Genomic DNA, 24,835 nt, shown 5'->3' with positions numbered 1-24,835 from the left:
CATGCATACGTGTGGTCCTGGTTTGTGGTAAGCTTGACGTGCATGATTGATTGTCAATTTCTCTATTAAAGCGTCTGGACACCACTCGCCTGGTAATATGAAGTGAGTTTCGAATGTTATTTACGAATCCCATCATAGTTATGGAACACTTGATAACGTTCTGTGCATTTAATATCGTGTATAATACCTAATCCAGTGGTCCCCAGCCTGCTTACTATCGAGGGCCACACAGCAATTTTGAACTGTTGAAGCGGGCCGCGGTTTATTTGCAATTTTTGTTTATAAATAATATGATAATTATCATTCCGAATTGAATTTTGAAGTATAATACAAAGTAATCAAAGAATCTGTTTAAAAAACAAACTTGTAGGGGCATTACATTCTACAGTGTAGCTGAGTTTAAGTTCATATTATTACACACTTCTACGATAGCAGACTTAGCGTGAAATTTTAGTTTCGCAACAAAATCTCCTTTGCTTTACCAAACAAAGATCTGTCGACCGATTCTAAGAGTTTGAACTGTTTTTATCCTCGTTGATTATTGTTCAATGAAAGTTGTTGCAAATAACGACAGCATGTTTGAAACGTGCTTTTGAAGCCATGTGAACTTACCAGCAGTACTAATTTTCTGACTTTTTGACGTAGAATTACGTCTTTCGGTAGGATAGGGGAGTCATTCCAAAATTTCAAATTTGGAACCGTCACGAAAAGAGGTCAGGAAGTAAAAGCCAATAACCCAGCCGTTTTTCAACGGATTCTGGATATTTTGGTATGAATCGAACAATTAACTCTTTAAGATTTCATACAACTATTGTAAACAATTGATAAAATACATTTAACTATTGAAAATCCAATTTCGACACGTAGTGTTCAAATTTCACAATCACAGTAAATTGCCTACATTTCGGCTATATCCATCCGCAATGAACATGCACAAAATAATTGAATTTCGCATCCACAATGGAACTATACGTAGGGTAAGACGGTATAATATGCCCCCCCTAAGGCAACTCCTTGATAACTTTTTACTTTTCAACGCAATTTATGCAAACTTTGTGTTATTTGGTAGTCCAGGAAGTCGCAAATGCATTGCCCGTGAGTAGTCATATAAAAAATATTACAGATAACACGTAATAAAGCTTTTTTGAAAAGTCGTGAAAAATGTATTTTAAAAGTACCTGGGCAATACGCCCCACCTCAACCAAAGACGTTTATTTGCCCTTCATTAGTATTTTATCATTCCCATAATAAAAAGGCTACAAATCTTTATGCGCTTGACATTAAAAAACCAACATAGGTCCATTCAAGCAGGTGTGAATTACATTTAAATATTTTCCATACAATTTGAAAGCAACTGCTGCAAGCTCGCCGCTCTTGTGTCCAGTTGATAAGGGCATATCGCCCTGCATACACTGGGGCGTTTTGGCCAGTAAAACATATTTTCAAAAATCGTTACGTTTTTGAAGATGGAAGCAATTTTATATCATACTAGCGAAAGAAACCCAGCTTTGCCCGGGTGTTGCAAATGTCACAATGCACTATTTACAGCACCGCACTCTAGATCAATTTCCGTGCATTTGTTTTGTTTTCCTCAACAGCTGAACAAAAAGTGTATTCTTATGATTTTTCTCCTTTCCTCAGTAAATTCATCACCTTTTCGTATGTACAAACCTTGCGGATCTCAAAACGAATCGATTAGTGAGAAAATCTTGCAAATCGGTCAACCTGTTCGTGAGTTAAATCGTCAGGAAGGACACCCAAACTCATTTTTATTATATAGAAGATTAACCACTGAGAAAAGTAATTTTGTTGCCCAACTGAGTGTTCCTGTGCAAGTTTTGCGGACAGTATGCCAGAGTCGCTCCAGAATGTTGAGCAAACAAACATGAAAAGTTACATCAAAACTGTAACTTTTTGTATTTTGCTATTATTTTCATTGTGTAATACAAAAATGACAAAAATACTTCCACATTCACATAGTATGATCGGTTTACAAATACTTATAGGTACCAACTGTTTTGACCCTTAATTAGTTATAGTTTTCCTGAAATCAAAGGGGGGCGTTTTGGCCAGGTGGGGCGCATTATACCGTCTTACCCTAATTCTATGTTCAATTTGCGGTCGTGTATTTGATACAACATTCTACATTCTCGATCTGAGATATTCAAACGGGATTACACCTGCATAGCCCGACGTGTCGACTCGTTTATTTAATCGTTTTTCAAGGAAAATGCTTATCAGGAAAAAGACTCAGTAACGGGCCGAAACGTCGGACTCTGCAAATGTAAACCCGTTTGAATATCTTAAACTAACTAATTCAGAAAATGAGAACAATTATCTCAGCGAACTACAATCACTTACCAGCAGTAATGAATAGAAAATTGAATAAATCTGAACTCTGAACTGTTTACCGTGTTTCCATTATTTCTAAGTACACCCAGGTTTTTTTACGCAGTTGGAATTCATTAATTTCTAGGTTTACCTGAACTTTCACAACTTTCTAAATACCACCTGAATTTTCTTTGATTTTTGTGAATTTTTCGTGGGCTAACTCATTGTTTCATTGACGCTGAAGGTCTTAAACGACTAAAACCAAACCGTGTAAAAAACCTGGGTGTAATTGAATTTTCCGGAAACCTTTTCTTCATCATCCCAACTAATCGCAGCATGGCAAAATCTTGATTTTGTTGAACATTTTTCTTAGTGTGAAGTACGTTAACGTACGCATTTTCAGGAATTATAAATCAAGCTATTTTTAATCGAATTTTGCCACAAATTAACTTATTTTGAAGAAGGTAAGAATTCATATTAGGGTGCAATGTATGACAACATTATTTTTTCCTAAGAACGTTGTATATTCAGCTTGGTTAAAGCGCCAAAAATACCATCAAAGTATGTTGCCATTAGCCTTCATAGCGTGTATGAAGTGAGAAATTTATTTAATCATGCTGATAAAAAGATTCTTGGTTTATATGTTTCTTCAACATCATAATGATGTGAACTTGATTTATACCCAGCCAGAGTACAACGAAAAACTGGACACAATGTAAGCTATTCCTGAATGTGATGTTTGTCAATGGGCCACATGTAGTGTATATTCTGAAAACATTCGCGGGCCGCAGGGAAAGGCTTCAAGGGCCGCACGCTTTGGGGATCACTGAGTCCTAATCAATTATCGACCAATTGTAGTTATTCTCTATTGAATACTCTCGTTGTGATATAGACTCCAAAATGAGATTTTCATCTGAACAGTTGTGCAAAGCTACCAAAATTTTGAAATAAAACCCAGATTAATCCACCTAGCGGTGATGGTGCCTTTCTCGTTCGTTCAAAAGGTTTGGAAAATCTAAAATAACTCCAATATGTGGATTGGTCTTATTTTTCATATTTGTTTATATGCATAAAAAATTCTCGCCAAACGCAATTTGTTTGCAAACAAATCGGATAAGCATAAGAGCAACAAATGGCATTTTATTTTGTATTTTTAAAATTAGTATTTTCGCCATAACTTTTGACCCAATTGTACGATCCGGCCAACTTTCTATAGGAAAAAATGAGACAAGATTCTGCGTCGAATGCAATCTGTTGCGAGCGACCTAAGAAGTACACATATTGCACATCAATCACAGTAACTTATATATGACCGGATTCAGTAACTATATGGTTACTGCAACCAGATTTGTTGAACTTGTGTTGCTTGGGGAATAGATGAAGTCTAAGTGCTAAAAAAGTGAGCTAGACTTTTTTGAACTCTTTTTCACAATAAATAGTAATTTGACCAGAACATCTAAGCCCATAGTCCGATCTGGACAATTTTCAATAAGAAAATATGAGACATTCTGCGTCGAATGAAATTTAATGCGAGCTAATCGGTTGAGGAATAGTGCCTGAAAAATAAGTGACATTTTTTTTAGCGATTTTTCCATAAAAATGGTATAATTTTCGATCCCATAGTCCGGTATGGTCAATTTTCAATAGGAAACAACGGGACAGGATTCTACGTTGAATGCAACTTGTTGTGAGCAAATCGGTTGAGGATAAGTGCCTGAAAAATGAGTGACATTTTATACGCGATTTTTCCGTATGAATTTGTATTTTGGCCATAACTCTCGATCCCATAGTCCGATCTGGCCAATTTCAAATAGGAAACAATGGGACAGGATTTTGCGTCGAATGCATTTTGTTGCGAGCAAATCGGTTGAGGATAAGTGCCCGAAAATGAGTGACATTTTATACGCGCTTTTTTCGTATGAATTCGTATTTTGCCCATAACTCTCGCTCCCATCGTCCGATCTGCCCACTTTCCAATAGGAAACCATGGGACAGAATTCTGCGTCGAATGCAACTTGTTGCGAGAAAATCGGTTGAGAATAAGTGCCCGAAAATGAGTGACATTTTTACGCGATTTTTCTGTATGAATTTGTATTTTGGCCATAACTCTCGATCCCATAGTCCGATCTGGCCAATTTCAAATAGGAAACAATAGGACAGGATTTTTGCGTCGAATGCAACTTGTTGCGAGCAAAATCGGTTGAGGAAAAGTGCCCGAAAAATAAGTGACATTTTTACGCGATTTTTTCGTATGAATTTGTATTTTGGCCATAACTCTCGATCCCATAGTTAGATTTGGCCAATTTCAAACAGGAAACAATGGGACAGGGTTCTGCGTCGAATGCAACTTGTTGTAAGCAAATCAGTTGAGGATAAGTACCTGAAAATGGGTGACATTTTTTGCGCACAGACACACACACATACACACAAACATACATACACACACAGACATCACCTCAATTCGTTGAACTGAGTCGATTGGTATATAACACTATGGGTCTCCGGGCCTCCTATAAAAAGTTCATTTTGGAGCGAACATATAGCCTTTACGTATACTTTGTATACGAGAAAGGCAAAAAAGGTAGTTTGGCCATAACTTCCGATCCCATAGTCTGACTTGGCCAATTTTCAATAGGAAACAATGGGAAAGAATTTTGCGTCGAATGCAATTTATTGCGAGCAAATCGGTTGAGGATAAGTGCCCGAAAAATGAGTGACATTTTTTAGGCGATTTTTCCGTATAAATTTGTATTTTGGCCATAACTTCCGATTCCATTGTCCGACGTGGCGAATTTTAATAGGGAAACAATGGGAAAGGATTCTGTGTCGAATGCAATTTGTTGCGAGCAAATCGGTTGAGGATAAGTGCCCGAAAAATGAGTGACATTTTTACGCGATTTTTGTATGAATTTGTATTTGGCCATAACTTTCGATCCCATAGTTCGATCTGGCCAATTTCAAATAGGGAACAATGGGACAGGATTCTGCGTCGAGATGCAACTTGTTGCGAGCAAATCGGTTGAGAATATGCCCGAAAAATGAGTGACATTTTTTACGCGATTTTTTGTATGAATTTGTATTTTGGCCATAACTTTCGATCCCATAGTTCGATCTGGCCAATTTCAAATAGGAAACAATGGGACAAGATTCTGCGTTGAATGCAACTTATCGCGAGCAAAATGGTTCACGATAAGTGCCCGAAAATGAGTGACATTTTTACGCGATTTTTTCGTATGAATTTGTATTTTGTCCATAACTTTCGATCCCATAGTCCGATCTGGCCAATTTCAAATAGGGAAACAATAGGACAGGATTCTGCGTCGAATGCAACTTGTTTGCGAGAAAATCGGTTAAGGATAAGTGCCTGAAAAATGAGTGACATTTTTGGGTGGTTTGCACACACACACACACACACTTACACACACACATACACACACACACACACACAGAGACATCACCTCAATTCGTCGAACTGAGTCGATTGGTATATAACACTATGGGTCTCTGGGCCTTCTATAAAAGTTAGTTTTTGGAGCGATCATATAGCCTTTACCGTATACTTAGTATACGAGAAAGGCAAAAAACATTGTTTCCGCGATTTAATGTGAAAACGGTAACATAAATGCATAAATGTTAGTACCTAATTATTTACTTGGTCACAATTACGGAACAGTGTTCAAATAATTTAATGTTTCACGATAGTTAAGAAGTAATTCATAGTATTAAGTATAGTATTCCATAAACCATGAACGGTGAACCGTAGAACTTTCCAGTTTACCCTCGGATAGTTTACCCAAGGCAAGAAGCAAGGCTGCCATGATATATGATTAGGAAAGGCAACGAAGTAAGTAAAACATCGGATAGCTTTGATTTTCAATTTTCACTTTTTATTTCTCTGGGAAAAAAATCACCTGCCATCAAGATTTACCATGGGGCACCGAAATCCGTACACTTAAGCACTTCATTCGCGCAAACAGCCACTATGATATACTTTTCATACCAACTAACATATTTTTACAAGTTCTGCATGATCCGAGTCTCTATATTTCTGATGTGACACAATCATTAACCAATTTGTATTGCCAAATAAAAAAAATACAAATAAAATGAACTCCTCCTGAACACAGTGTACGGATTTCGGTCCGTGGAATCTAAATCCGAACAGCTGTTTAATGACAAGATATCATATCGGTGCCGGTCTAGACAATTTTCAGTTTGGAAATTGTGTCGACTTACCTGGGTATTAAAGAATCGTCGTGTTAGCCTCATGATGTACCAATGCAAAAATGATAACTTGGCTCAGATACCTCGCAGTTAATAACTGTGGAAGTACTTTATGAACACTATGCTGCGAGGCGGAAATGTCCCAGTGGGGAATGTAATACCAATGAAGAAGAAGCTCCTATGAAATATCTTAAATCCAGAGAAATTTTAAAAAGGATTTTCGAGGAATTCAGAGAAATCCTGCAAGAATATATGGAGCAATTATCCGAGGGGCTGCTGGACGTACTCCCTAAGCAACATATAGAAGAATTCCTGGAGAAACTGCCGAAAAAATATTAAAGAATCTTCCTGGAGGATGTTTTATGGAAATTTTGTAGAATTCCTGGAAAAATACTAAGAGAAACTTCCGGAAGAATTCCTGGGGGAACTGCTGGAGGAATTCCTGGGGAAACTGCCGAAGGAATTTCTGAGGGAACTTCCAGAGGAATTCCTGGAGGAACTTCCAGAGGAATTCCTGGAGGAACTTCCGGAAAGAATTCCTGGAGGAGCTTCCGGAAGGAATTCCTGGGGGAACTTCCGGAGGAATTCCTGGGTGAACTTCCGGAGGAATTCATGGACTAAAGTTTGGAGTTCGGATGATAGCATAACATGTCACATTCCTCTGTTTCAGCTTTCAGTATTCGACCGCTCGTGTATTTCTGTTTACCACTATATATCTTAAAGGCATTACTTTGCCTCATGCTTGCCCAAACCTCAAGCCACACCAGCGATGTTTCCAAAAACAATTTAATTACAACCTGATATGATCTTGCAGTAAAGGTGTTAGAATTGAAGCTGCTCCCATGCGTAAGGGCTTAAAAACAGCGCTGTGCTTATTCAACAGGCAAAAGTGTGTAAACAAGAGAAAGGTTCGAGGCGACCTTGTAATGGAATTTTATGACCTACTTGAGAACGGAAATGTAAACTATAAATTTAAGGCTTCACCTTCTCTAGGGATTGAATTTCAAGATGTTAATGCGTGAAACAGATTGAATAAGGCGAAAGATGTAAGGGATGCTACCACCATCCCCTCTTGAGAAGGAAATGCCCAGAGCGTTCCTGATAAAAGTAGCTGGCTTGAATTTGAGATAACATTGCTATAAATCTTATTATATTTTTTTTAACATTTTTTCCTTGTTTTGATATTATTTTAAGTGGAAGTTTTAATTAATCTATTTTATGAACTTCTTTGTATATCTGATTTTTCATTTTTGATTTTAACGTTTGATGATTTATTTTGAACCACCTTCGTATGCTTTTGGTCCTTTGTAAACTGCATCTAATTCTATTTCCGGTTTTCATTTGTAAATGCATTACCTTATCATTTTACTTCTGAATTTCGATGTAAGGGTTACTATTCATGCCCTTGCTTTTGAATTCACGTTTATTTTCTCCTTTTCTATTAAATATTTGGTTTTTAATTTCTAGCTGCTTTGCAATTTTTGTTTAAGTTCAAAACTGGATACTTGATCTAAATTATAAATTGGTTTCTATTGCTTTTGGATCAATTAGATTTTGAGGGAAGAACTGCTTTGATGACCGGAAAATTAGTTCAAATGGAGTGTATTGAAAATCTGGACGTGGAGTCGTGTTGTAGCAAAAATGAATAATAAGGTAACTATTCATCCCAATCACATATGCGTGATTCATTGACAAACTGTCTTATATATTCATTCAGGCAACGTGGTGATTCCTTTCAAGACTTCCGCAATAGTCTGTGGGTGGTAAGGTGTTGAGGAAAGCATTTGCTTCATATGTAATAGTTCGAAGCGCATTTTGTCAAAAATTTCTGTTTTTATACTTCGGTACCTTGATCCGTTCTAATGATTTCGAAAGTGCGTTCCATATATCAAAACGAAATCTTTCCACAAACGCTTTTAGTAGCTAAAGTTTCGCTTGTTTGATTTGGTATTGCCTTTGATGATTATATATTTGGATAGGTCGCATTGTATTGTAAGTGCATACCTCTATTTCCTGTATTAGATTTTGTAAATGGTCCAATTGTATCCATGGGTAAATTGAATCGAAAGGTTTATGCGGTGTGGATGTTAGGGACAAAATTTTCGTTTGTTTTAACTGTGTGTTTGTTTTTCTGACAACTTGAACTTATGTTTTGGACAAAAAAAAAAATCAAAAAGTAGATTTCTTCATATATTTTTCCATGTGTATTAAGTAACTTTAACTTTGATAAAGTCTGTTTCGGAACCAACATACCTCCAATACACGTATTATGATATGATTTCTAATTATGTTTTCTATTTCATCTTTGTTAACAAATCCAACTGTGGTGGTATTGATAAATCAAGATGTTTAAATTCTTCAATTCGTTGTTTACAAGCTTCGCTTGAAAGTTTGAATAAATATCGAGTTATTCGGAAGATTTCGTTAGTCAACGCTACAGAGAGCTAACAACTTTACTCTTCAGCTTATTTGCAATTGCTTCAATTTGTTTCACGATTTTACTTTTAGATTCTCATTTACTTCGGATAGCTTTGTGTGGATGATTGACGGCCTTGAGTCAACTCCCTTTATAGCTTTTATCCATTATGTTGATTAAAATGCCATCTCGTGTGGCTGAGCGCTTTCCAATGACTAATTTAGGAAGGTTGTATGTTTGATAGTAGTTGAGTGACTCTCGGATGTTGAGGGTGATCGGCCCTTCATTGCCGGAATTCACTTGTATGTCATTATCGGTATTATTTTCATTTTTCTGCTACATGCTCTTGTTTGTACCATAAGAACAGACATGTCTTTCAAGACTTCGGTATCAACTTTGATTCTAGACAGAGCATCAGCTCCAAAGTTTGTCTTTTCCAGGCACATATTGTACATCGAAAATCCAAACTCTTCGAGATCTACTCTCATTCTGGGTTTAATTTGTAGAAGAAGGGTTTTTCATTGAAAACAAATATACTAACGGCCTATGGGTCTGTTTTCACAGTAAAATTTACGACCGTAAAGATATTAGGGACGAAAATGAGTAATAGCTCAGTGAATTGCAGTGAGCTCTTGCTCAATAGTTGATTTATTGGTTTCACCTTTTGTGAATGCTTTGCTCGCAAACGCAATTGGTGAAGTCAATATTATCATACTTTTGAGTAAGGACTGCAATTCAGTTATGCAATTTTCGAAGCGTCGGTTATCAGGGTAAAATTTTCTTTTAAATTAGGAAATTGTAGCATGGTAGGGTGATATTAATTTCTTTTTTTCAGAGAATCTGAATGCAAGTTGGCATTCTGAGGTCCAATCAAATTCTTACATTTTTCCGTAATAGTTTGTTCAAAGGGTAGGCAATCTCTGCAAAATTTTCGAATAACCGTCTGTAATAGTTACAGAACGCGACAAATCGACGAACTTCGTCTGCATCTTTCGGTGTGGGATACAATTTTCTTTATTGCGGGAGAATTTCGACCTATCTGGTTGGATGCCTTTTTTCAGAAATATGATGACCCAAATACGTAACGTCTGATGCAAAGAAGTTACATATTTCGAGGGGATTAAGTTTCAAGTTAAGCGTTCGGTAGTTTGGTAAAACACGCATTCCAGGTTTCTAAGGTGATGACTGACGGAATAAACCCATGACAATGGATATCGTCAATGTAAAGCAGAAACGCGCACTTCTGGGTGGTAGTCCATCGAGCGCACCGTCATCATCCTCTGGAAGTTGTGGTATAGGGTGACAGTGTTCAATCTGGAATGGTAGGCGATTGAACCTGTACGTCCATCAGGACTGGAGAAGGCTGTATATCTGGGTTTTGACTTATTGTCGAGCCTCACCTTGATGAAAAACCCGGACATTAAATCCAAAGTAGTAAAATATTTTGTTCCTGTCCAATGTGGTCTAGGATTTCCTGTCAATGCGTGGAAGTGGGAATTTATCCGGTATTATTTATTTATTGAGCTGACGAAAATCAACGACTAATCGCCATTTCTTTTTCGTCAGTGTTGATTTTTAAAGGCACCAAAAGAATTTGGTGAATTAAAAGGTGAAAATGGATGGTTGAATAATTTCATCGCGAAGCATTTTGTTCACTTGGTTATTTATTTCTGCCTGTGAACCTCCTCGGAGTAATCTATAATTTTTATATAAACTGGATTACTTTTCTCCAAATGATTTTTTTGTTTATAAAAGTTATTCTGCTGTTAGTGTGTCATTTTTCAATGCGAAGATATCATTAAATTTTGCGCATAAGTCTCCCAGCTTCCGCTTGACTTCTGGCAATGAGCTTTGTAAATTAAGTTCATTCATTAACTGTTGAACCCTATCGTTGTCATTATTTTCATGTTTATCTAGCGGTAATGTGGAGTAATTTCTGATTGGTACAATTTTCAAAACGTCAAAATTATGTGGAATTACTTCGGCTTTATTATTAACATTTACAAATTTTACATATTGTGCCTCAGGACCAACTATGGTATTGGCGCAGAACACTCCTGGTCTGATTTGCTTGGACAGAATTACACTGTCTTCCTTTACGTGGGATAATTTTAACTTTTTGATGACTTGACACCTTGGAGGAATAACTATATTACCATTAAATTTATCTTCTATTGGTACTTCAAATCTTTTCGACCAATTTCAAATGTTATAAGCCAAGTTTTCAAACAAATATTGCATCCATGCTTGGCTAAGAAATCCCTTCCAAGTATACCATCTGTTTGAATCGGGAAATGTTTTGTAACAACTTGGAAGTTATGTGGTATGGAAGTGTTATCAATTATTATGTTCGTGGGCGTGCTTCCGATAGTTTCAATTTTCCCATCGGTCACCCTTTAATGGTGCACTTTTGTTTAATATATATTTTTGGAATTCATTTAACAAATTTTCTTTAATTATGGACACATCCGCACCAGTGTCTACAGTTAAATTTACAGGTTTCTCACACATATCTAGTCTAAGTTGAACGAAATTGGAGTAATTTAAGTCACAGTTAAACACATTTACTCCCTGTTTGGAAATGTTGTCTCCCCGTTGCTTTGTCGTGCCTCGGCTTGGGGATTTTCCGAAGGCTCTCTGCCGTTTTCCGAAACATACACGTTTCGTTGAGGAGGAGGTCCACCTCGACCTCTGCTCCCACGAGATTGATTATTACCATACCGCCGATGAGTGTTAAAATTTTCGTTTCTGCCATCTCGATTTTCACGGTTTTCACTATTTTGTGGGCGATCATGGTAGCGCTGATTATTTTGGGTGCGATAATTATAGCGTCCACCACGGTAGTTTGAATTATGGAATCGATTGGACTGTTGATTTCAGATGCTTGCCATCTAGACTGATATTGTCTAGGGTGGCTTCTTGCATACTGTACTGTTACCACATTTGAGCTCTGAGGAGACTCTTCAAGAGTTTTGTTAATTGCTTCTGTAATTGATTTAAACTGGCCCGCTTTAATAATGATGGAAGTTTTTCGTCTTTCAGTCCCGCAGTTAAGTATTTAATTCCTTCTTTCGTAGCCATTGATTGAGCTACGGCCGTAGGAATTTCTTTCGCTATATACGCCGCTTCAAGTTGCATTGTTAGTTCTTCTACTTCCTTAGTGTATGCAGCGATATTATTTCTCTGATTACAAGAGGACAATTTGGCAATGATAGTCTCAGGAGGAATCGGTGACGACACCTCTTTTAGTTTGGTGATGATTGCATCAATAGTTGCAGGTGCTGCCGGGAAAGCATGTCTTGCTCGCCCTTCCAATTTTGTTAAAACAATGTTAATTACCGTCGGTAATTGATCTGCTTTGTGGCAATCTGTTTGACGACTTCAAGTGCGTCCAAAAATTTCTCAGTTTACTAGGTGTGCCATCGTACGTAGGCAAAAGTGCGGTTACAGTCTTGACTGTTTCTATAAGCGTTGCCATTTTTGCAGATTTGGTTAACCGATAACTAATGACAATAAGTTTTCCTAAGCTTTTTAATGTTATATCAGGTTTATCACCCAGGTTAGCTAATTTTTGTTCAATAGTAAGCTGCAATTCCCCAGTTATCGACCTTTCTATTTTTCTAATTTGATCAAATGTTCCAATAGCAATAGTGTTTTCAATGGCGATTAATTCATTATTTATATTATTTCTAAGAGTTTGAACTTCCGCAAGTTTATTCAGTAGTGTACTTCTGCGATATTTCCGATTAGGAGCTTTTCTAAAATTCGTTTGAATAATTTTAATTGAGCTAAATTACATTCTATTATGTCCATTACACTTGAAATCGCACATGATTTTTAGTTTGGGTATATAATCTAGTAATCAATTCAAGGTTGGATCCACTATTTACATTTCAAGATTCACAGTACCTTAATTTACCGCTCGCAGTGTACAGCACATCATCAGCAACGTCGTCTATAGCGCTGGGTCATAGCGCACCGATCTCCAAAATCCACGGGTGTTGATGACAATTTGACTCTTCCTTGGCCAATCTTCGTCGTTCATAATCAGCTCTTCCTTCGCCTGTTTCTTGTTGTTGATGATATTTTGGCACATCCCTGTTCAATCTTCGTCGTTGCGTATTAACTCATAATTGGCTCTTCCTTCGCCTGTTTCTTGTTGTTGATAATAATTTAGCTCGTCTTTGGCTACAGCACTTCACTTTTGTCTAATACTCGTCTTCATTGAACTTAACGCACTGCACTATTGTCTATATGTACGTTGGTTTTCGTTAACGTTACACAAAGAGTTTAGTTTTTGACATTGAGAGTTTTTATGTTCGTGCATAATTTCTGCATTACACCACGTTACTAGCGCTCAAATTATTGAGTCGTATTTCTCGTTGCACTCTATCTTGTATTTTTGCGTTTGTGAATTTGCCATGCATTCTTAAGCACAGGTACGCCAACAGCACTACTAGCAGAATCACTGCTGTTCCAGCGACGATACGTATTTCGGTGGTGCTTACTTCATTGTGGGTGATAAATGTGTCACTAAACCAGCCCATTTCGATTGTTCAATTTTCGTTGGGCAAAGAAACAAACACTTGCTCGATCCGTTTCACCGTGTGTGCACTGCACTGCCACTTAGGTTTGTTCACCAATAGTAGTTCAACTTTTGCGACTTTGATTCGATTTCACTTTTCAGTGGCTAAGTTAATCTATCACTATTCACACTTTCAGTGATCTCTGTCACGGTATGCCAACTAAAGTTTGGAGTTCGGATGATAGCATAACATGTCACATTCTCTGTTTCAGCTTCAGTATTCGACTGCTCGTGTATTTCGCTTACCATATATCTTAAAGGCTACTTGCTCATGCTTGCCCAAACTCAAGCCACCAGCGATGTTTCCAAAAACAATTTAATTACAACCATATGACCCTGCAGCGTAAGCATAGCTGCGCCCATGCGGAAGGCTAAAAACAGTTGTGCTTATTCAACAGGCAAAAGTGTGTAAACAAGAGAAAGGTTCGAGGCGACCTTGTAATGGAATTTTATGACCTACTGAGAACGGAATGTAAACTATAAATTTAAGGCTTCGTTCTCTAGGATTGAATTTCAAGATGTTAATGTGAAACAGATTTGAATAAGGCGAAAGATGTAAGGGATGCTACAATGGGGAACTTCCGGAGGAATTCCTGGAAGAACTACTGGAGAAATTTCTGGGGGAACTTCCGGAGGAATTTCCGGGGGAACTTCCGAAGAAATTTCTGGGGGAACTTCCGGAGGAATTCCTGGGGGAACTTCCGAAGGAATTTCTGGGGGAACTTCCGGAGGAATTCCTGGGAAACTTCCAGAGCAATTCCTGGGGGAACTTCCAGAGGAATTCCTGGAAGTACTACTGGAGGAATTCCTGGGGAAACTTCCGGAGGAATTCCTGGGGAAACTTCCGGAGGAATTCCTGGGGGAACTTCCGGAGAAATTCCTAGGGGAACTTCCAGAAGAATTCCTGGGGGAACTTCCGGAGGAATTCCTGGGGGAACTTCCGGAGGAATTCCTGGGGGAACTTCCGGAAGAATTCCTGGGGGAACTTCCGGAGGAATTCCTGGGGGAACTTCCGGAGGAATTCCTGGGGGAACTTCCGAGAAACTTCTGGGGGAACTTCCTAAGGGATTCCGGAGGGAACTTCCGGAAAAATTCCTGGGGGAACCTCCGGAGAAATTACTGGGGGAACTTCCGGAGAAATTCCTGGGGGAACTTTCGGAGGAATTCCTGGAGAAACTTCCGGAGGGTTTCCTGGGGAAACTTCCGGAGGAATTCCTGGGGAAACTTCCGGAGGAATTCCTGGGGGAGCTTCCGGAGGAGTTCCTGGGAGAACTTTTGGAGGAAATCCTGGGGGAACTTTCGGAGGAATTCCTGGGGGAACTATCGGAGGAATTCCGGGGGGAACTTCCGTACGAATTCTTGGGGGAACTTCCAGAGGAGTTCCTGGGGGTACTTCCGGAGGAATTCCTGGGGGAGCTTCTGAAGGAATTCTTAGGGGAACTTCCGGAGGCATTCCTGGGAGAACTACCGAAGGAATTCCTGGCTGAACTTCTAGAGGAATTCCTGGAGGAACTATCAGATGAGCTCCTGGAGGAACTTCCGGATGAGTTCCAGGAGGAACTTCCGGATGAATTCCTGGATGAACTTCCAAAGGAATTTTCCCGGACAAAATCCTGGAGAAATTTCAGGACAAAATCTTGGAGGAACTTCCGGACGAAATCCTGGAGAAACTCCCGAACTAAATCCTGGTAGTGCTTCAGGACAAAATCCTGGAGGCACTTCTGCACCAAATACTAGAGAAACTTTCAGACGAAATCCTGTACGAACTTCCGGAAGAATTCATGGAGAAACTTCCTGAATAGAGGTGTGCGCCGCCGCCGACAATTTTGCATCGGCGCGCCGCCGACAAAATTTTGTCACGCCGCTGATTTGTTATTTTCCACGCCGATTTAAATTTGTAGCAGAATTTTTCGAGCAAATTCCGAAGATTCAGTGTATTTTCGTAAAATTTCCTGATTGCTATCCATACAACATAACGTTGAAACTCCAAAGATTTTTTTTTTTTTCGAAAATTCTAAAGAATTTCCAGTTGAAATTTCGAAAAGCTCTCTGTAAAAACGATGAAAAACTTTGAGTGGAAATACCGAAGGATTTTTCGGAAGACTTCTCTTTGAAACCCGGAAAAGTTCTCGTTGAAATATAATTTTTTAACGCCGAAAACCACGAAGCCGAAGGTTGTTTGACCGAGTACGCCATTTGACTGAACAAATCATTTGGTCGAAAAGAACATCCGGCCGGCAGAACAGTTCCTTCGGTTGACAAAGTCGTTTGGCCGAAAATGCCATCGTTGGTAGACTGATCATTCGGTCATTTTATCGACTGGTCATTTTATCGATTAATTCGTTTGGTTGAATAGGTCAATTGGTCGAAATGGTTATTCGGCAAAAAGGACATATTCGTGCCAGACGGATCTTTCTGCCAAACGACCATTTCTATCAAAAATCTTTTTCGACCAAATGATCTTTTTGATCAAACGACATTTTCTATCATACGGCCACTTCAGTAAAACAGCATTTACAGACAAAGGACCTGATAGTGCTAATAACTTTTTCGACCAAATTACCAATTCATCTACATGTCCCTTTCGGTTGTATGTCGGTTTTGGCCAAATGAAATGTTCGGCCAAACCATTTTCTAACCAAACAACCGTTTCGGACCAACGTTCAATTCGGCCAAGTGGAATTATAAAAATGGCTTTCCTCAGAATGACGGTAAAATGACGGGAAGATCCGTTCGGCCGTAGACAAAATGTTTTTGGTCGAAACTCGTCTGGTCGAAAATGTCATTTAGACGAAATGGCCGTTAATTTCATTCGGCCAAATTGATCATATGGCCGAAAAAGTAACTTGTCTAAATAGGTCATTTACCCGAAAATGCCGTTTGCCGAAATGGTCGTTTGGCTGATTTTCTTAACTTTACTTCCTTGAATTTTGAAATGACTTCAGTCCTCCACCGTTGGCTTAAAATTTCATTTGGGCATACGGCCGAAAATGTCGTTCGACCGAACTGATCCTTTCGTCGAAAAAGTCGTTTGACAGAAAAGCCATTTGATCGAAAATGGATCGACATTTTTAATCACACACAATCAGTTTTTATTTTTGGAAAATCCGCTGGCTTTCGGCAAACTATTTTAAGATTTTCAGCAACTTTGACAAATATCTTAACAAAATAATGTTTGCTGGGGATCGGCTGTGGGATCTCAGTAAACGTTTAACAAATTGCTGAGATCTACCGTGACCACTCGCAAAATGGCATTTTCAACCAGATGACCTATTCGCCGAAACAACCTGTTCAGTTCCGCGTCAGCGCACAGAAGTGGATTCGGAGGAAACATCACTATAAGCAACAACACCAACCATCATAAGCCACGCCCCTAAGTACATGTAAAAAAATAACCTTATATAACCTAAACCTAATAACATTCATAAGTTAATGAAAAGTATAAGTTTCGGAATGTATGTGACTAATGTGATGTATAAGTTTTTTCATATACATATCATTAGGCGCCTGCTTTGGCAAAAAAGTATTAGAAATCTTAATAATAAATAACATTAATTTTTTTTACGTGTAGTATGCGACGTTCGACAAGTTAGACAGTGCGAGTATATAACGAGAGCTCCATCGCGTGTCAGGTCGCCAGTTCGTTTTGGTTCATCGTACAGTGATCATTATAAGAAGAAGAAGAAGAAAAGAAAACCATTTTGTAACAAAACAGGAATAAACATGTTTAGTTAAGACTTTTTGTGTTGCTTCCATTCTAGCTGATCCCTCACTTGGTCCACGGTGCAGTTTGACGTTACTGAAATCGGTCCTTGTTAGGACCTGAGTTAATTAAGAATAATTTTCTTCGCTCGCATCGCATCGCTCGCGGCACCTGAGCCGCTAAGGAATTGCTTCGTGGGTACGCAGTACGCACGCTAGTAGCACGGCCTGGTGGAATATTAGCAACCCGCTACATGGATTGGTTCGTCATCGTTCGCTTTGCTAGCAGCAGTTTTCCACTCCACTGCTTGGTTACGCAACACGACCTGTTGGGTAAACGTATTTTTCTACCAAATTTTGCTTTCGGTCAAATGAAATTAACGGTTTTCGAATAAATAACCGTTTCGCACAAATATTAATTTGGGCCGAATGGAATTTGGCTAGATGACTTTCAGAGTAACATGTTTTTCGGCCAAATAGCTTTCCGTCGAATGACTCTCGGCCAAACGACCCTTCCTCTTTTTGCATTATTTCTCGTGAAATTGTTATGGACAATACTGAAGTATTTCCGAAGAAATCTTAAGCAACTCCCTTAATTATCAAAAAAAAATATATAAGAATCCCGTGGGACTTCCAAAGAATTTCTCATGGAAATTCCAAACAATTTATTTAAAAAAAAAAAATTAATCCACTTTTTGAACAGTTTTATGGAAAATGTCCCGTAAAAATTTAGGGGGTTTCTCATGAAAAGCCCTAAAAGTTTCCCGCGGATATTTAGAAGAATTTTCTGTGAAAATAGTCAACAGAATTTTCGAAGAGTTTTATCACGACATTTTGAATATTTTTCAGTAGAAATTTGAAACAATTTCCGTGAGAATTCTGAATAATTTTGCATGATAATTCCGTAGAATTTTCTGCTATTTTTTTTGGAATGCCGAAGACTCTCCCTTGAAAATTCTACAAAATTTTCTTGTGGAAACTTTAAACTAGTTTCCGTGTAAAATTAAAAAAAATAATTCCATATAAATATTTTGGAAAAACGTTATCTTTATCATTTACAAATTACGTAATGCTAATTTTGCCGATTTTGAATCCCCACGCTCCCCTCGTAACAACTTTTGTATGGAAGCTTTAATTTTTTGTAGGAACCATAACGCTTGGCTTGACTCCACCCTCCCCCTATAGCGCTACGAAATTTGTGAACAGCCGCTTTAGATTGTTCTGACGATATTCAAAAGATTCTCCCATAGATATCTTAAAAATGTCTCGGAAAAATAAAAAAAAATCGAATGCAATAAAAAAAACGCCACGCCGCCGCCGGCTAAAATGGCTGTCGGCGTGACGCCAAAAACGCTGCCGCCGCCGACCAAAATTATGACAAACGCCGCCGCCGACGATTTTTGGACCGGCGCACACCTCTATTCTTGAAGAGACTTCCGAAAAAATATGTGGAGGAACTCCCGGACGAAATCCTGAAGACAGTTCCGGACCTGGAAGAAGTTCCGGACGAAATCCTGGAGGAAATATCGGAGGAATTCTTGGATGAACTGTCGGAGGATTTCCTGGAAGAACTTTAGGATGAAAAACTGAAGGAACTTTCGGACGAAATACTGGAGAAACTTCCGGAGGAAATCGTGAAGTAATTTCCGGATGAAATACTGGAAGAACTTCCTGACCAAATCCTGGAGGAAATTTCGGATGAAATCCTAAAGAAACTTCCGGACGAAATCCTGCATAAAGTCCGATGAAATATCTGGAGGAGTGTCCATGTATGTTAAACGTTAAATGTATCAAGAATGGTATTCCGTCGACAACATCCAAGTTGTACCCAAGGTGGCCAACTCACCGGAACTGCACCAAATTGGAAGGTATTGGACAATCGTTGAGCAAAACCTCAAAAAATTCACATCGAACTGGCTTTATGCATCAATCAAGGTTTATACAACAGTTTTAAATAATCTTAAAACCCGATTTCCCATAATTCGACGTCATTTTGACAACTGATTAGTAAATGGCAAAAACAAAATACAGGTAACATTCCGTACACACAGACTACAAAGTGGGGAGAGTTTTTTAAGTAGACGATTAGAAAAAAATACACTCAATTTACATCGACCAACTGTTGCGCGATCCAGTCTTTACTCTTAGCAATTCCAGAAATTCCTTGGGAATTCCCTTAAAGAGCTCCATCGGAAACTCTTCCAGATTTTTCTTGGAATAATCTTCCAGATGTTTTCAGATATTCATCCAGTAGGGACACGGCAGGTATTTCCATCAATGGTCTAATTCCCGTCATCGGGGCTAAAACAAAAGAAAGCTACGTCCATCTCCTAGAACTCCACTATAACAGAATGTTTCTCCTGAGGTTACGCTTTGGTGCGGATGAGTTATGGCAAAAAAAAATGTCTCTTCATTGGTTTTTGAGACCCCTTAAGCAATTCTTCCGGCAAAAATTCAAGAATTTTTTTAGGAATGTTTTTAGAAATTCCTTCGGAAATTCTAATGAAAATCGCTAAGAGATTCCATCGTAAATTTCGTTAGAAATTCTTCAGAAATTCGTACAAAAATCATTTTAGGAGGAAATCCTGAAGAAATTTTCAAAGAAACTCCTGAATAAATCTCCGACATTCTTAAATTTCTCCAAAAATTCCTTTGAACATGCCTCCAAGAATTTCTTTCCTTCAAGGATTCCTTCGGAAATTCCTTCAAGGACACCTTACAAAATTCCTTAATGAACTCTTCCGGAAATTTCCTTGGAAATTCTTTAGAACATTCCTTTAGAGATTCCTATTGAAATTTCTCTACTAGTCACTTTAGAAATCCCTTAAAGATTTTCTTCCCTTTGTAAATTCCATTCCATTTATTCAGTCATTCTTTCAAAAATCTAGAGAGAATTGGAATTCCTTTGAAATTTCGCTCAAGAATTCTTCTAGAACTTCCTCCAGGTATTGTAACCAGTCACTTTCCCATGTTACAATTTATTGCCTTAAACACTTGGTCAATTTGGCTCACTAAGGAGGTTGCATTTTTTTATGTCATATTGTAAGTAAATGTCTAAATGTATAACAAATGTTCAAGCTCCGTGTTTTCATGTTTGAGTGAACGTTTATTGTTTATTTAATAGCCCTTGGCTGACGTAGAAGTTGAGTTTTGTAGATTAATGTTCAAATAAAATGTATATATTATGTTCTTTTATTTCTTTCGTTTATATTATTTCTTTCGTTAAGATTTGAATTTAAATGTTCGTCTCGTCAGCCATATGTAAATATTGTACTAAAATGTTTGTGCTATGCGGGTTGCAGTCCCAAAAAAACCGCCAACCGGCGATAATTATTTGGTATGGCGGTTGAGCGAAGAAACCAAAATCAAAATGCGATGGCGGGGCTGGGTATAAAGAAGCCAGAAGAAAGTCTTGAGGGAGAAGTTTGTATTTCGATCCGGAGGAGTGAAGATCTGTGACCTTGCCGTTTACGCTCGCTATTATGCGTATCGGTAGTTCCGATTTTCCATAACCACCTACATCCGTCCAAAGTGAACAGTGGTATCGTCACCGAAGATAATTGGACATTATAGTTTATTCCGTACGGAACCTAGTTCGACCGCACCACAACGGCCAGTGAACGACACGCTCAATAGCAAGTGCTGGTCGCGTTAGGTCGGCTAAGTTCGTTAACGTACCCAGTGACCAAGCGAGTGTGGTGCGAAAGACTGCAGTGAACGTGAATTTGGTCAGAAGTGGCAGGTTAGGTCCTTTCCGGTGCCCGGAGGATCGTGTGACGATTTGCCAAATCTGTAGCCTGCCAACGAAAAGTGTCGTGACCACAAGAGAAAGTGCGCGCTCGGTACCACTCCCCGGATCCGCAGAACATTCGATGGCCAACCGTTAATACAGGCCTAGTGTCACCCAGTAAACCGGTCCCGTGTTCAAGGATCGAGTGAAGAGCAAGCTACCCACCACCCGCAGCCAAAACGCCACCAGCTAGTCGCTCCCCACCACCGTGAAGTCCCGAGAAAACCACATGTCGACCAACGTTCATCATGGCCACAACGACAGTTAAGTTCAATTATTGTCCCTAAATAAACTTATTGTTCAAAATTTGTATTGTATAAATCTAAATTGTTTGTTTGAGCCGAATTGTCTAGTCTCCTTTTGTTCTTGTTTTAAATTCTACTGAGTGTTTAAGGTAAGTTAGGGAAGCAGATTCCTCCCAGAGACCAATCCGTAAATATATACGACCCTGAGGATACGCGTTGGGACAAGGCAGACTAAAGAGGCCTTGTGTGCCCACCCCGGAGGCTGCCGTTGGATTTAGACCAGCAGCTTGGGGCTAGGCTGGTCTCCTTCTGGGACTAAGCGTCACTCCAGAGGTCCCAAATCGTATCAGTATTCATTGGGACTCAAAATCTTTAAGAATCTTTTTTTTCTCTAAGCAACTCTTTGGAGATTCCTCGAAAATTTCTATGAAAATTACTTTAAGAATTTATTTGGATTTTTTGAGAATATATTTGGAAATTTTCGCCAGTAGTTCCTTCGAAAATTTATTTATGAGTTCCTTTGGAAATTCTTTCAGGAATTCCTTTGGAAATGCTTTCATGACTTCTTTCCGTAATGTCTTCAGAAATTTCTTCAGGATTTTCTAAAGAAATTGCTTTAAAAATTTCATCGTATATTATATATTTTGAGAGTGTTTCTGCAACAATTTGCGAATAAACTCTTTACGGAATTGTGTGGTTTTGCTAGAGAAATTATCGAAGAGATTTCTGGAAAAACTTACGGAGGAATTTTAGAAAATTACGTATAAAAACATTTAGTTCAACTGAATCTGAATATTGAATTTTATCAATACAGACACATGAAAATGTTTGTCTTCTTGCATATGCGACGAGATTTGTATGAAAAACAATTTCAATTACCTGAATATTCCAAAAAGCTCGAAGATGATTTCAAAAAATGAATTACCATCTTCAATACGAAAGTGGATCTAGAATCCGGGCAATTCTCAGGTCCGGTATATTATGGTGTTTGATCGGAACACTAATGACAAAGTACACCTTGCTCAAATAAAGTTAAAAACCAGGTGGTAATTCAATGGTTTTTTATTTAATAATAAAAAATATAGAAAATGACTAATCTTCAAAACATTCTGGAAAACTCGATGGTATGTGAAAGTAAATGGAATATAAAGCTATATGCAACCATAAAATGGCAGACAACTTTAAAAATGGATTTATCCAATAAACAAAGTTCATTTGTAGATATCAGAATGGTGTACGCCCAACCGGCAACTGTTAGATTTTCTAACAATTCTGTATAAGAGCCCACCAAAACCTATACGAAAACTGGGCATATGCGATGCGAAAATGTAAGCTCACAAACAAATATTGTAAAAAAAAGCTTACAAAATTGTAAGGTCTCATACAATATTTAAAAAAAAAAATCTAGCATTTTCGCATATGCCCAGTTCTTATATAGATTTTGGTAAGTTCTTATACAGAATTGGGTTGGGTGTATATATTAAAATATCAGGGATAACATTGAATTTGATTGGCTTCGTTTAGATCCGCCAGTGTACGGGAGATAAAGTTGGTATTGAGCTTGAGCTTGAGCTTGATTGACTGCTCGTATTTGCTACTCCATTATGACCAGATCAGCTGTTCTTGCACAGGGAACCAACAGATGTTTGCTTGGGACTAGCACACATCTTCAATGTACAAGTACTGGTGATCTCATTTGTTAGGTCATACTGGCGCCTGTCACGTCAGAATGCAAGTCAATGTAGGGAAGAGGGAGGAAATGATGATGCAATCACTCGCCCACTGCAAATCGAATATACCTCTGCACTTGCCACGAGTTCATGCGGAATTTGTTGGAATTTCTGGGTTAGGTTGGAGAGGCAGGGGTCCGTCTTGGTTAACGAGCTGCCAATGTGATAGATAGGAGAAGGTAACTGATGGAATTTCTAATTGGATGTAGGAAACGAGCTCTATAGTTCATTTCCAATTCTAGCAGATTACTGTTAGAATACTCAAGTTGAAGGTATAGGAATAGTAATGGAAACGGTATGGAAGTCCATTTCCAGTTCTAGCGATTGCTAGAACATAAGAAATAAAGAGAAAGATAAAAAGTAGGAGAATGGAACGGACCTGGGATTGAACCCATGACCTCCTGCGTATGAGGCAGAAGCAGTAGCCATATGACTACCAAGCCCGCTTCGAAACAAGAGAGATCACGCGCTGAACTGATTAATTTTATTGCCGGCCGCGCAACGCAGAACACAATAATTCGGCCGACCGCGCGATCGTTCTGCTGTCCGAAACATGAGAGATCACGCACTGAACTGATTAATTTTATTACCGACCGCGCAATGCAGAACACAATAATTCGGCCGACCACGTGATCGTTCTGCTGTCCGAAACAAGAGAGATCACGCACTGAACTGATTAATTTTATTACCGGCCGCGCAACGCAGAACACAATAATTCGGCCGACCGCGCGATCGTTCTGCTGTCCGAAACAAGAGAGATCACGCACTGAACTGATTAATTTTATTACCGGCCGCGCAATGCAGAACACAATAATTCGGCCGACCGCGCGATCGTTCTGCTGTCCGAAACAAGAGAGATCACGCACTGAACTGATTAATTTTATTACCGGCCGCGCAATGCAGAACACAATAATTTGACCGACCGCGCGATCGTTCTGCTGTCCGAAACATGAGAGATCCCGCACTGAACTCTGTACGGGAGATAAAGTTAGTATTGTAGAATAAGTCTATTTTTGTACTGATATATGTGTATTTCTTGAAAAATGCTTAAGGAGTTAGGACGGCAAATTCATATTTTCATACGACCTTGACTCTCATAAATAAGATTTCTTACACCATGGGTACAAAGTCACTTCTCCGCTTCCCTGGTAAATAATACTCAAAGCTGTTATGTAATTTGCTTATGAAAGTACAGTCGCTCTCCGAACGGGCCCATGTGAAGACGCCATGTCAGCAGCGAAAAAAACTTTTGGGACGACATTGTGAAGCCAACCGGTGAATAGAGGGTTATCAAATTTCGCCAAACCGACAGCCGACAGCAACATGTGGCACTCACGCACAGCCTCAAGCCCCGATCACATTACATACATTGTGGAGTCTCTTTCTGGGTGGCAAAAGATGGATTTGACATTATGAGAAAACGGCACCCTGTATGACATTGAAGCTGACATTTCTAGGAACAAAAGAGCTTTGTCAAAATTCATCATACGCATATCCTAAAACAGGTAGGGGATTCAATTACACACATGTCACTTGTTCAGCTGTGACACGTGATGATGGACGCGTTTCCGTAAATCGAGCTTTTGTTTTCCCTCTAATCCTTTCTAAGCCTATATTTACTGGGTACAGTTTATTGCCAACTTTTACTTTCGGATCCCTTCAGTAAATGAATATTTTGCAAGCATCGACATAATTTTTTGCCACATCATCTTACCTTCATTAGGCGCCCGGTCCTGCATCCTCAACGAACGACTTTATTTAGGTGCACACTAAGATTTGCTGGGGCTATTTGCGCTGAAATAAAAAGAGAAA

At 38.8% G+C, this 24,835-nt stretch overlaps 1 protein-coding gene across 2 annotated transcripts in view; it reads right to left on the bottom strand.

Annotated features, from left to right (window-relative positions):
• Positions 1-24,835, bottom strand: part of LOC134227973 (protein tincar) — a 541,225-nt gene that overhangs the window by 429,303 nt on the left and 87,087 nt on the right. For both annotated transcript variants that reach the window (XM_062709692.1, XM_062709690.1), the window contains exon 2: positions 24,738-24,817. The gene's annotated coding sequence lies outside the window, so the exon portion shown is untranslated. The remainder of the gene's footprint in view (positions 1-24,737; positions 24,818-24,835) is intronic.

Source organism: Armigeres subalbatus, chromosome 3 (assembly GCF_024139115.2).
Source record: "Armigeres subalbatus isolate Guangzhou_Male chromosome 3, GZ_Asu_2, whole genome shotgun sequence".
NCBI lineage: Eukaryota > Metazoa > Arthropoda > Insecta > Diptera > Culicidae > Armigeres > Armigeres subalbatus.
Note: the sequence above shows the minus strand (reverse complement) of the source record. Positions and strands in the feature narration are given on the sequence as shown.